This window comes from Callospermophilus lateralis, chromosome 7, assembly GCF_048772815.1.
Source record: "Callospermophilus lateralis isolate mCalLat2 chromosome 7, mCalLat2.hap1, whole genome shotgun sequence".
Classification (NCBI taxonomy): Eukaryota; Metazoa; Chordata; class Mammalia; order Rodentia; family Sciuridae; genus Callospermophilus; species Callospermophilus lateralis.
In genome coordinates this window covers 61,783,417-61,797,634 of record NC_135311.1, presented here as the reverse complement: position 1 = coordinate 61,797,634, position 14,218 = coordinate 61,783,417, and positions in this window count along the sequence as shown.

Below are 14,218 nucleotides of genomic sequence, written 5' to 3'. Positions count from 1 at the left end.
CCTGCAGCCAACTCACCTCCTTTTATATGGCTCTATTAGTCAAAGCCTGGCAGGAAAGCAATGGAACACAAAAGAAGTGATCAGAGGAAATTTAATTAAAGCACTATTTACAGATATGTGACAAGATACAGGAAAATTAGAAGAGGTGGTGGAGTGCCACAGAGCTAGCAATAGCAGGGAGGTATTACCATTTCTAAACTGGAAAAAGCAAGAAGGAGGGCTTACTGAAACAACTGGGAGCAATAGTAAAGGAGAGGACTTCCTGGAGGCAGCTGTGGCCTCCTGCCTTAGGAATGCATAACCTATCCCTACTTGAGAAGCAACCTAGGGAATTAGTCCATTAGCCTTTTTCTGTACTCCTATTTTTCAGTCTCTTGCCAGGGCTTGTCATTGGCCCAACTGGAAGCCTGGTTTATGCTGGTGATAAAGGTCCAAGATCTTAGGGCACAGAGAAGAGAGCAAAAAAATAAAAGAAAATGGATCTGAAAAAAGCAAATAAAGACTATGCATTCTAGTTCTCCCCCTATTCTCTCTATCCTCTCTGTCAGTATCTACTACTGTCCTTTCATTAGAAGAAAAACTCTTTTCCCTAAAACATACACAAAATCCCATCAATTAATACAGCATCCTTGGGTATCATCAAGTCTGTCACATTTTTATCTGAAGATTAAGACGTTAACCACTTCTAGTCTTCATGTAAGTCTGAAGATCTTTAAAAAAAGAAAAAAGTCAATCGATTATTATAAAATGTTGCTGCTGATGTTCAAAATGGACACTGTCAAGTGCAGTATCCCCCTCTGCCTCCTTGCCATCTATGGGAGTTATTTCAGGTGTGCTCTGGCTATCAGGCAATTGGTGCTCCCAGTAGAAAAATGGCTCTCAGGTAGAGAAGGGGCTTATAAAGCATTACATACCAGGGTAGCCAGGGCAGAAGGACAAACTAGGAGCCTCTGAGCTTTCTGGTCTTCAGCCTCAGGATCCAATTTCAGAGATGTCCGTCCCAATCAGCATGCTTACACCCATCATTAGAAGGAAGTTGGATCCAGCCCCAGAGTCAGAACAGGGGAATGGTTAGAGCTCGAACCTGTTAGGCTGGCACTCTGGGCTGGATATTAAGTCTATCTGCAAACAGTACAGAAGGTTGAATAAATTAGTCTTTCACAGCAATAACTAATAGACAGGGAGTTGCCCCAAACACATGTTAATCAACTAATATTGAGCATTACTATGTGCCAAGGATTGTCCTGAAAACTGATGATTTACTGTTTAAGAAGAAAAGAAAAAGAAAAACTATGTCATTATGGAGCTTAGGTAGAAGTGAGAAAGACAGAGTTCAGATAAATTAACTGAAGTGGTTAACTAATTATTACCATAAAACAGGCTGTGGAGAAGAATGGCTGATTACAGAGCATTCGGCAGGAAGGCCTACCTAGATGGCTGGGCGGGAAGACTTCTTAGAGACCAACTTAACTCAGGATCACCAGCTGGCAGGTGTGTGAGCAAAAACCACTTTCAGAAACCACTCCTTTTGGGTAAAAGAGCTCCTGGTCACTGTCCTACCAGATGTGCCTCTGCCAAGCTCCAGGCCTGCTCAGGACAGAGCCCTAGAGGGCTGGCATTAGAGGAGAGAATAACTGCTTCCCTTCGGTGTGTGTGGTTACCTATGGTGGATCCATTCCCATTTCCTCTGAGCCTAGGATTTGTGTGTGTGTGTGTGTGTGTGTGTGTGTGTGTGTGTGTATGCACAAACATATGAGTGTGAGAGACAGAGAAAGAGAACGATTTTATGTTTCTGTTTCTATTGGTGTTTCCTTGTTTGCTCTAATCTTTTGCCTGGAATACAATCCCAGCAGCCATTAAAAGCAGAGCTCAGGTTCTTGAAACAAATGCTAAGCTGTCTCATATTACTTGTGCCCATCCTCTCCTCCTTGGGTGTGTCTGCTCATCTTTTGACTCTTTCTGCTTTGTGGTTAAGAAATCAAAATCTGAGGTCACGTAACTCTGGTTCTAAGCCTGCCTTCCCCAATTAACTAGATGTATGCCTTGGGGTGAGTTCCTCAATGTTTCTTAGCTTCAGTTGCCTCAGTTATAAAAGAGGGATAATAATAGAACCTGCCTCATAGGGCTATTGTGAGAAAAAAAAATGGGATATAGCACTATACATGGAAGATCTAATTCACCCTGAAAACAAAAACTCACCCATGAACTTTAATACTCATTATTCACCAGAACACATGCTCTAGTTACTCCCAGGTGCTTCTGACTTAGGGTTGCTTCACACAACACCTTATCCAGCCTCATTCTCTAGGACCCTCTGTAAGGATCAGCCACTTAGTCAGGGTTCACCCAAGGGTACAGGCAATTCCCTTCATCTCTTTTTTTCCTTTCATTCCATAAACTATTCCTAATGTGAGTAAAAGGGTTTTCTGTTTGTTTGTTTGTTTGTTTTATTTTTAGGTAAGGGTAGTGTGTTAGTTAGCTTTTCATTGCTATAAACGGAATACTCAACCAGTGTAGGAAATATTTAATTTGGCTCACAGTTTCAGAGGGTTCAGTCCATGGTTGACTGAATTCATAGCATTGGGCTTGAAGCGAAGTAGAACATCATGGCTGAAGGCAGAGGAAAGCTGTTCAGATCATGGCAGCCAGGAAGTGTGTTGGGGGGGAAGGGGCCAGGAAAAAAGATAGTTCCAAGGCCACACCCCCAGGGACCTAGTTCCTCCAATCATGCCCCAATTGCCTACAGTTTCCACCACCTACCAGTATTGTATTCAAATTATTAATCCATCAAATTGATTAATTCACTAATGAAATTAGAGCCCTCATGATCTAATTATTTTCCAAAGCCCCATTTTGGACATTTCTGCATTAGGGACCAAGTTTTTAATACATGAGATTTTGAAGGACATTCCAGAATCAAACCATAACAGGCGTTCCTTGTTTTTGTTCTTTTTCTTTGCATTTGTGGAACAGTTTTATGTAAACTCTTTTAAGTTTAAAGTCACATGAATGTTAACATACATTTGTATCTCTGAAAGGACAAAAGTTGCTTTGTACTACTGCTCATGTTTTTCTATGGGTCTTTGGGCCGTGATTGGAACAAAATGTTTCCCCAGCTTGGAACTAAACAATGTCTTGATATTCTTTCAGAAATATGAAAAGCAAGCTAAATGACAGAATGGCAAGTTCTAGTTCTGTATGATCTACAGGCTATGTCTCCAGGTTTTGTTGGCAAGTCTGAGATGGCATGGTTTGCGGTTGGTGTTTCAAGTGGTTTATATTTTCTTTTATTAAAAAAATTAAAGAATTTATTTATTTATGATAGTTTCTTATTTAGTTCTGGATCCAGCTATAAAACTCCTGATGAGACATAAATTTTTTATTGTGGTACTGAGTACATCTTGACATTTTTCTCAACTTCATATTTTGAGCTAATTTTAGATGTTCAGACAAATTGTAAAGATAGTACGGAGAATTCTTGTGTACCTTTCACCAGACTTCTTTTATTATTAGCAGTGTATCCAAGTGTGGAACATTTATCAAACCCAAGAACATTTGTGTAGCATTGTTCACTGAATCACAAACTTTATTTTAATTTCCCCAGTTTTTCCACTTATGTTCTTTTTCTGCTCCAGGTTTCAGTGAAATATCATATTGCATTTGATTATCAGGACTGTTTTGTTTCTTCAGTCTGTGATAGTTTCCCAGATTTCCCTTGTTTTTCGTGAACTCGACACTTTTGAAAAGTACTACTCAGATTTTGTAGGCTTTCCCATTATTTGGGTTTATGTGATGTTTTCCTCAAGATTAGATTGGGGTTATAGGTTTTCTGGAAGAATACCACAGAGATGAAGTGTCCTTCTCATTGCATCTTATCAGGCATACACGATAGCAGTAAGTGCTAATTATTACTGGTGATGCCAACCTTGATCACTTGGTTAAGGTGATGTTTGTCAAGTTGTTCTACTATAAAATTATTTTTTCCTAGTCATTAGAAGCAAATTACTAAGTTTTTTCTGCACTTAAGGACTGGGGAAATAAATTACACCTCCTGTTGGGATCAAAAAATTTGTGGACATTTGTTAAAATCATCAAAGTATTTCGTACATATTTGGGAAGATGCTTTGTGGGTATACAACTCCTTTTTCTTTGATTTCTTTCTTTTTCTTTCTTTCTTTCTTTCTTTTTTTTTTTCTCTTAGTACTGGGGATTGAACCCAGGGCCCTGCACTTGCTAAGCAAGCTCTCTACCACTACATCCCCAGCCCTGAAACTATTCTTTCTCTTGTTAAAGTTTTACCCATTAATTTTAGCATTCATCCCAGAGTTTTGCCCACAATAAATATTACCAAAATGTTCAAAGGGTGATTTTCTATTACTCTCATTCCTTCTACACTTATCATTAGTTCTTTGGAAGTTTGAATTTTTTTTGTGAGAATTTTCCCCACTGCTTTAAGGATTATATCATTATTTATATCAGTATACATTAGTGGATATTTTATTTTTCCCTTAGGATTATAATATAATACTATTGTTGTTAATTTTTTTGCTCTAATTGTCCAAGGTTTGGCCAATGAAAATTTTTTATTTTTGTATCATCTCTATATCTATCAATCCACTTGAGGTCATACTGATATCTTTGACAGTATTCTAGAACCATACTAGTCTTCTTCCTTCTGCTGACTTGTAATATTTTCTCTGATAGTGAGAAACATGACTTCTGTGATCTATAACTTATTTACTTATGTGTTCAACACTAGTATAGCTATAAAGTGATATCAGAATTACTAATCTATCACAATTGCCAACCTGTACTCTTGTGAAAAGCAAAAATAGAATTCAAGGATTATGTATAGTTTTTTTTCTTTAGGCCTCCAGTTTTCAATAAAAACACTGTTTCTCAGCATTCTTTCCTCACTCCCAAGTGATTGTAGTGTTCAGTGATATTTATTTGTCATATTTTGCGTTCCATCTTGAAAATTCTGACATCTTGATTTATCATTTAAAATTTGCCTACAGTAAAGTTCACGATGTAACAGTTCAGTGGGTTTTAGCAAGAACACAATCATTTGATCACCACCACAGTGCCATACAGAACAGTTCCATTACCCTGAAGTTCCTCTGTGCAGCTCCTTTGGAGTGAACTCCCTTTTGCTGCCCCTCACCTTGTAATAACAGGATATGAGGAACTGTCAAAACATTTTATATTTTATATATTTATTGGTATATTTTAAATGTATGAAATTAATGCATACACATTTTTGTTCAATGGTGGAAAAATGTGTCATATGAAAAACAAATCTCCTTTAGTTGTGTTTCACACGTGAATATGTAAGAGCTTGTTTACTTCTGTGGCTCATTTGATCTCTACAGGTATGTCCTAGTTTTGCCTAGTCTTGGACCATTAAATCTGGAAGTCTCTTCCAGTAATCAAAGGTTCCAAGCCCTATTCCAGGAGGTAAATAATACTGATCCTTTTATTTCACACCTGAGAAAACAGAGAGTCAGAGAGTAAGTTCACACAGTTACTGGTGGCAAAGCTTGAGTTGGGACTCAGTTTCAGCACTCTAAGCCCACATTTCCTGGTGTTTAAGGGCACCTGTTCAGATCCATTTGGAAAACAAATGTGGGTTGATGTGAAACAGATAGCTTGTAGAACATTTATGCTGTATTAAGTCCTTTTGCTGGGACTTCAGCAGCTGCATCTATAGAGGAAAAGGACTTTGTGTGTTGAGGGAGGGTCTCTATCCAGTTGAATTTTATTTTCTATGGTCTGTCATCCAAGGCTAGATTGAAAAAAGAAAGAAAGGAAGGAAGGAAGGAAGGAAGGAAGGAAGGAAGGAAGGAAGGAAGGAAGGAAGGAAGGAAGGGAGAGCAACAAAAAAATTTTCCACTCTGGCTGCAGCAGAATTTAGTATGGATTCAGAGAGATGCTTATAATCAGAAGGCCATGGCAAAACTTTCTTATGGAAGTCCCCATTTTGCAAAAATTTGAGCAGTAGCAAATAGAAGCACAACATTCTAGAACAGTAAAAGAATCACTGATAAAATATTTGCTCCTTGAAACTGAACTTTGAGGACTGAAGAGATTGAGACACTCCTGAGTTCCTATGATAACAGGAAGTGGTCCCTACACTTGACCACTGTGGTTCTCAGAGACAAAAGACATGAGAGAGGAACATGAATAAGGAGTTCCAGCCAGTACTCCTTATGCAGTAGTAAGAGGTGGAGCTGCCACAGGACCAGGAAGGATGCCATCTGAGAACCTCCTGACTGAAGGCTTCACAGAATCTGATGAAGGGCTGCTACTGTTCACTGTCATGCCAGGCTACGATGTGAGCCAAGGGTACCTGAAACATGGCTCAGATATTCACACTTACATTATCACCATTGTACAGCTTCATTTTTTTAAACTAACCTTTTTATTGTTTAAATAAAATGGACTCCTTCATATATCGATAAAGAGAGGTACCTAAGCAGGGTGGGAACTTGCTCACATCTAGTCACAGCCCTGGTACCCAGGATAACATGCCCAGCACAGATTGGTGCCCCAACTGGCCTCAATTCTTTGGGAATGTGCAACTCCTTATAGGTATGAAACAAAAACCCCAACCAGGAAATTCTAGAACTCCTTCCAAGTACTAGTAATATATACATCTTTCTGTATCCCAAACCGGTTCGTTGTGTTTTGAAATCAACCACACATCCCACAGGGCATTATTAACTATTGTAAAGGTCGATTGAGGGATATTTGAAATAAGTCATTTTTCTTCTGTGTTTCCAGATTCTCAGGTCTTCTTAAGATAAACTGTTTTTCCTTCATATTTTTAGATGCTCCAGGTGTTTCTCAGGACATAGAGTATAAGCAAATAGTCAATAGTGGGACAAATTCTGGGGATGTTTAAGTGGATATAACTTTTCTATAAATCTGAATTTACCTTAAGCTCTTTCCTGTTTTTTTAAAAAAATGATTATTTACGCTGTGAAGACAATGGCATGGAAAAAAGTAGTGTGTTTGCACATTTGGTCATTCATTTGGTTGGGGTTAGAATTTACACATTATAAAAGGCTCAGGCCTTAAATGTTCAGTTTGATGACTTAACATTTGTAAATACCCATGAAACTACCACCCCAAAGTATAGAACATTTTATCAACCCAGAACCTTCCAGTAGATTTAACCCCACTCTCAAATGGAATCACTTTCTGACATCTATCATGTTTTTCTTGCCTGTTCTTGTACTTTAGAGTCACTGAGTCAAGTAGTGTGGTTGCACGAACATGAATGTGTCTGACCTCTTTTACTCAAAAAATTTTAAATATTTATTTTTTATTTGTAATTGGACATAATACCTTTATTTCACTTTTTTTATGCGGTGCTGAGGATTGAACCCAGGGTCTCGTACGAGCGAGGCAAGCGTTCTACTGCTGAGCCACAACCCCAGAACTACTTAATGTTTTAGAGATTAGTCCATGTTACTATACTATCAGCTCTTCCTTTTCATTGCGGAGTAGTGTTTAATTATATGGATATACCACAACCTCTTCACCCATTCTCTTGTTGATGGACACTGGGGTTATTTCTTGTTTGGGACTGTTTTGAATAAGGTTGCTATGGACATTGTTGACTAGGTCTTTAAATTTCCTCTTTAAAGAAAACATTTCATTTTGTAATAATTTTTTGCCCAAAGTTGCAAAAATTAAAATGGTACAAATAACCATTCACTTTCCCTGTATCCAGATTTGTCTATTGTAAATATTTAACCTTTGCTTTATCACTTGTGTGTGCATTCTCTCTTTTTACTTATTTATCCTCTGAGCCATTTAAAGGCCCTTTGCCTTAAATTATAACTCTTTACTCCAAAAAAGTTCAGTGTATATATCCGTAGACCATGAATATTCTCTAATACAATCTTAGTATAGTTATATATTTCAGCAAGTTTAACCCTGACATAATACTCTAATTTACCAATAGTATTCCAGTGTTTTGGATATTGATCCAAGATTATCCTTAGTAATGTCCTCTCCAAACTTGACCTAGTTTAAAATCCAGTTTAGGATCAACTATTGCTTTTAATTTTCTCTTTAGCCTACTTTAATCTGGAACATTTCCATATCCTTTCTCTGTCATTTACATATTGGCATTTTTGTGAACACAATACCCTTTCCATCTTCAACAAAGTGTTCCTCAATTTAGGTGGATCTGATGTTTCCTTATGAATATATATATATATATATATATATATATATATATATATATATATATATCTTTCTAAGCAAAATATATATATTACATAGGAGATACTACATACGAATACTACATAGGAGATGTTGTATCCTCAACACAACACTTTAGAGACATTAGCTATACATCTGTCCTATGTAGGTGATATTAATTTGTATTGACAATTCAAGATTTTTCCCAATTTATTGTAAAGTTACTATTTTTCTCCATTGTATCTAATAAGAAGTCTATGGGGGATATAATTTAGAATTACAGAATTATCCCGTTTCTCATCAAAATTTCCTCCAGATTTAACATCCATCGATAAGCCTCGTCTGATTCAGTCTTCACTGGTTCATTTCACTGATTTACTTGCACATTCTTCCACATTTGCTACTAGGCCTTCAGCATGCAACTGTAATCCAGAGCCTTCTCTTTGCCATTTTTATGTATTTGTTTATTATAGGTACAAACTCATTCATTTATATATTTTTTTTTTTTTTGTAATTGCAGATAGACAGCATGCCTTCATTTTGTTTGCTTATATTTTGTGTGCAGTGCTAAGGATCAAGCACAGTGCCTCACACATGCTAGGCATGTGCTCTGTCACTGAGCCATACCCCCAGCCCCTAATTTCTATTTCTTCAATGGTTTATAATTCATTACTGTCCTTACTCTGGTGCACAAATTTTTCCAGATTTGGTCAGTAGGAGCCTCTTCAAGGTAACTCCTGTGTTCAAAGTAGCAGGCTTCCATCATTTTTTTTTAGCACTTCCTTATTTTCTGACATAATTAGATGCATCTTATATCTAATCTGCTTCATCCCTGCAAAAATTAGCAATTTTTTTGAGAAGCCCTAGTTCATTTTAGCTGAATTGTATTAAAGACCAAGATCTAGGTACTAGGTGTAATAATTGCTATCGTAGTATCTTTGCTTCTTGGCCCTTTCAGTGGCCAGAACAAAGAAATAGATAAATACACATACACATACAAATATGAAACTATAAATTCAAAAACACATCATATTATATATATATATATATGTGTGTGTGTGTGTGTGTATATATATATATATATATATATATATATGAACATACTATATACATTTTTTTTAAAGAAAGAGAGAGAGAATTTTTTAAACATTTGTTCTTCAGTTTTCAGTGGACACAACATCTTTATTTTATTTTTATGTGGTGCTGAGGATCAAACCAGCATCCCACACATGCCAGGCGAGCGTGTTACGACTTGAGCCACATCCCCAGCCCCCATATACATATTTGACAAATCATCCCATCACACCTGAGATTTGCATGTCCAATTCATCCCCCTTAGGATTCTTTATTGTCTTCTATTTATTTTTTTACCCCTTCTTCCTCAGTAAAATTTCTAGCTCTCAATAAATCATGTCATTTTCTGAATCCTATAATATATTCTAAAATGGTTGCATAATTTCTTTTCTTATAACACTATGATAAACAAATCTATAATGAGCTCAAGACTTATCTGTAATTCATCTCTACCTTTGCCTTGCATAAGACACAGGGTGCAGAGTCAAATATTTTGTTCATAAGTTACTCAGATTCCTTCCTTCCTTTCTTTTTTTCTACCCTTGGCTCTTATTTCCTTTTCCCCTCCAGTGTGGCTAGAGTATTACTTTGAAATATAATTAACTTCACTTGTTGTGGTTTGTTTTCAGTTTTCATATTGTTCTTATTGATTGGATTTAATTTTTGAATATGTAGAACATAACCATGCTTTCAAGAATTAAGATTTGAGCCAGGCATGGTGGCGCAAGCCTGAAATTCCAGTGACTGGGGAGGCTGAGATAAGAGGATTGAATGTTCAAGGCTAGCCTTGGAAATGTAGCAAGACCTTGTCTCAAAAAAAAAAAAAATGTTTAAAAGACGGTAAATATAACTCAGTGGTAAAATGCCCCTGGTTTAATGCCCAGTACTGCAAATAAAATATAAATAAATAAATAAATAAATATCAAGACTTGGCAAAAAGATATTCTTAGGGAAGTGTTACATCTTTGTATCTCTTTTATTTCATTTCCTCCCAGTCCCCTATAGGTCACCAATTCCCTTGTTAGCTACTTTATCTTCTGGTGTTTCATTCATTCATTCTTTCTTTCTTTTTTTTAATTGTTCTTTTTAGATATACATGAACAGTAGAGTGCATTTTGGCATATTATACATACGTGAAGTATAAGTTATTCTGATTAGGATCCTATTCTTGTGGTTGTACATGATACAGAGTTACTCTGGTTGCATATTCAAATACAAGAATAGGTAAGTTATGTCCAATTAATTGTACTATCCTTCCTATTCCCCTTCTCCCTCTCTTCCCTTCATTTCCCTTTGTCTAATCCAACGGACTTCTATTCTTCCACTTCCCACTCTCCCTTGTTGTGGGTTAGCATCCACATATCAGAGAGAACATTTGGCCTTTGGTTTTTGGGGACTGGATTATTTTATTTACCATGATATCTTCAGTTCTATCCATTTACTAGCAAATGCCATATTTCATTCTTCTTTATGACTAAGTAATATTTTTATATACCACATTTTCTTTATCTACTCATCTGTTAAAATCACCTAGGTTGTCTGTTGTGAATTGAGCTGCTCTAAACATTGATGTGGCTATGTCACAGTAGTATGCTGATTTTAAGTTCTTTGGGTATAGACCAAGGAGTGGGATAACTAGATCAAATGGTGTTTCCATTCCAAGTTTTCTAAGGAATCTCCGTACTGCTTTCCTTGGTATATTTGCACCAATTTACAGTCCTACCAGCAATGTATGAGAGTACCTATGTATATATCTTTATTCCCTATTCTTTCTTATATTACAGTTAGCATCCTAAATAAATTCTCTCTTTTTTTAACTTAAAGATACCTCTTGAAAATTATTCCATTTCATAGCTGCATAGAACTTATTGTGTGAATATACCAAGGATTATTCCATCAATGTCCTATACTTGAACATTTGGTTAGTTTTTAATATTCTCCTATTTCAAATTAATTCTGTGCATATGCACTTTTGTATTTTTAAAAGTGCATTTACTTTTTAGTGTACCTATATTAGTAGAAGCATGATCCCTGAGTCAAAGGATAAATATACATATAGTTTTGTATTTGAATCTGTATTGCCAAATTCCCTTCAATTATTTCCCTTATTCCTACCAGCAATACATAATAGTCTCTTTTCTCCATGGCCTTGCGGTAGAGTAATATTATTATTATTTTTTTTAATTTTTGCCAGTGTTGTGGGTTCAAAATGGACTTTAGAATAATTTATTTTGCATTTCTCTATTATGAGTAAAGTTTAACATCTTTCAATGTGTTCAAAGGCCATTTTAATATTTCTTTTTAAAAAATATCTGTTGTTGTTATTTGTCCATTTTGTTAGTTTCTCAATTTTTTTCTTTTATTTTATCTGGATATTTGGTCATAGTTATAAAGCCTTTTCTGATATCTAGGTTCTGAAGGAATTTACCCATTTTTTTGTTGTATGACTTTATTTTTTACATTCAGATCTCTGATTCATATGGAATTTATTTTTGTATGTAGTGTGAGAAATGGATTTTAATTTACCTTTTTAAAAATTATTATCAGCTGAGCATGGAGGCACATGTCTATAATCCTAGTGGTTTAGTGAGGCCCTAAGCAACTTAGCAAGACCTTGTCTCAAAATAAAAAATAAAAATGACTGGGGATGTAGCTTAGTGGTTAAGTGCCCTGAGTTCAATCCCTGATACCAAAATAAATAAAAATAAATAAATATGATTATTCAGTTGCCCTAATACCACTTATTAAACAAACAAGTCAGCAATTATCTTTTCCCAAGTTATAAGAGTACTACTTTTAACATACACTAAATTTTCATATGCAGTTGACTCCATTTCTGTTCTTTGGCTTTATCCCATGGGATCATCTATTCATATACTGATACCATAGTGCTTTAATAAAAGAGGCTCTATATTATGTTTTAATATCTGGTAGGGCCAGATCCTGTCTTTTCAGCTATTTTTGAATATTTATTTTCCCATACGAACTTAAGATTAATTTGTCTACACTTCCATAAAAAAGCTCATTAGAATTTTTCTGGAAATTGAATTATTTTATAAATTAGCTTAGGGAGAACTGATTTTTTTGTTTGTTTTTGTAAATGTTTTAGATATTGATGGACCTTTATTTTATTCATTTATTTATATGTGGTCTTGAGAATTGAACCTGTGCCTCACACTCGCTAGGCAAGTGTTCTACCACCCAGCCACAACCCCAGCCCCATGAACTGGTGTTTTGATGATATGGAAACATTCTCACTAAAGACAGGTGTATCTTTCTATTTGTATAAATCTACTTTTGTGTCTTTCAGGAATGTTTTATAATTTCCTTCAGATACATGTTGAACATTTCTTGTTAGTTTATTCCTAATTATTTTTTTTGCTATTGAAAATAGATCTTTATCATATGTTACATCTTATAACTGGTTGTTATTTGTGTGTATGAATATTACTGATTTTTGATGCTAATTTTGTATCTGCTACTTTTCATAAACTTTTATTGTTTGAGATAATTTTGTCATTGATTTTTGGGTGCAGAAGTTGGCAAACATTTTGCATAAAGAACCTATATTAGCATTCCCCAGAGAAACAAAAACTATATATATATATATATATATATATATATATATATATAGAGAGAGAGAGAGAGAGAGAGAGAGAGAGAATATGTACATGTATGTATATAAATATATGTAAACTTTACTTCATTTCACCAAACTTATAGAGCACTTACCATGTTCTAGGCCCTGTAATGAGCAGTTTACTAAATATTAACTTATTTAATCCTCATAACAGACCTCAAGATATGAGCAGATCTAGTGCATTTAAAGAGTAGGAGGCTGAGGCATACTGAGAAGAAGAGACAATGAGAAGTGAACAGTATCAGACCAGGAAAGACCACATAGCCTTGGCAAGGAGTTTGGACTTTAGTCTAATGGTAATGGGAAGCCACTAATGGTTTTAAGCAGAAAAACATATGATGTGATTTATTCTTTGATAAAATCATTTTTATTCATTGGTAAGATTTAAATAGCAGAGAAAATAGAGAGGGACATTTCAGGCATGGATAATAGCATAAGTAAAGATATAAATGAATATGCCCCTAAAGCAATGGTTAGCAAACTACTGCTGGTGAACCAAATCTGGCTTACCTCCATTCTTCCTGTGGTCTGTAAGCCAAAAGTCAATTTTACATTTTTCATAAAATTTTACATTTTACATAAAATGGTTTATTTAAAAAACAACCACCATCACTACAACAAATGTGAAAACAGAACTCCACAACATGTGAAAGCTCTATAGAATTCAAAATCCAGTGTACATAATAAAGTTTTATTGGAACACAGACATCTCATTCGTTTACATTATTGTCCATGGTTGCTTTCATGCTACAATGGTGAGTTGAGAAGTTATGACAGAGGCTTTCTGGCCTAGAAAGCTTAACTATTTTCCACTTAGCCCTTTGAGGAAAACATTTGAGACCTTCCCTGGAGTAATTCACTATGTTAGGGAGGCAGAAGTCAGGTAAATACACTAGTAAAATATAGAGCTATAATTGCTATTATAAAGGAGCTGAGAGGATTTTTATCTTATTTGATGATAGGAAAAAGATAAAAAAAACATTGAACCAAATTTTGAAAGACAGACAATATCTGAAAGAGGTAGAAGATTAAGGTTAGAAAGTATTAGAATTGGAATGCAAAGTTTGGGCAGAGCCTTTCCTACTGAAACTGTAAGTAACCCCGTATGGATGGATGAGAAGGAGAGGCAAATAAGGTCCAGGTAAAGAAAATAATTTTTCATGTTAAGAAGTTTATATTTCATTCTTATGATAGAGATGTAGCTGAAGGATTGAAGATGAGAAACTACATGATCATATTTGAGCATCATAAAAAGAGCTGAAGGGACAATACAAGGTATGGATGCAAGGA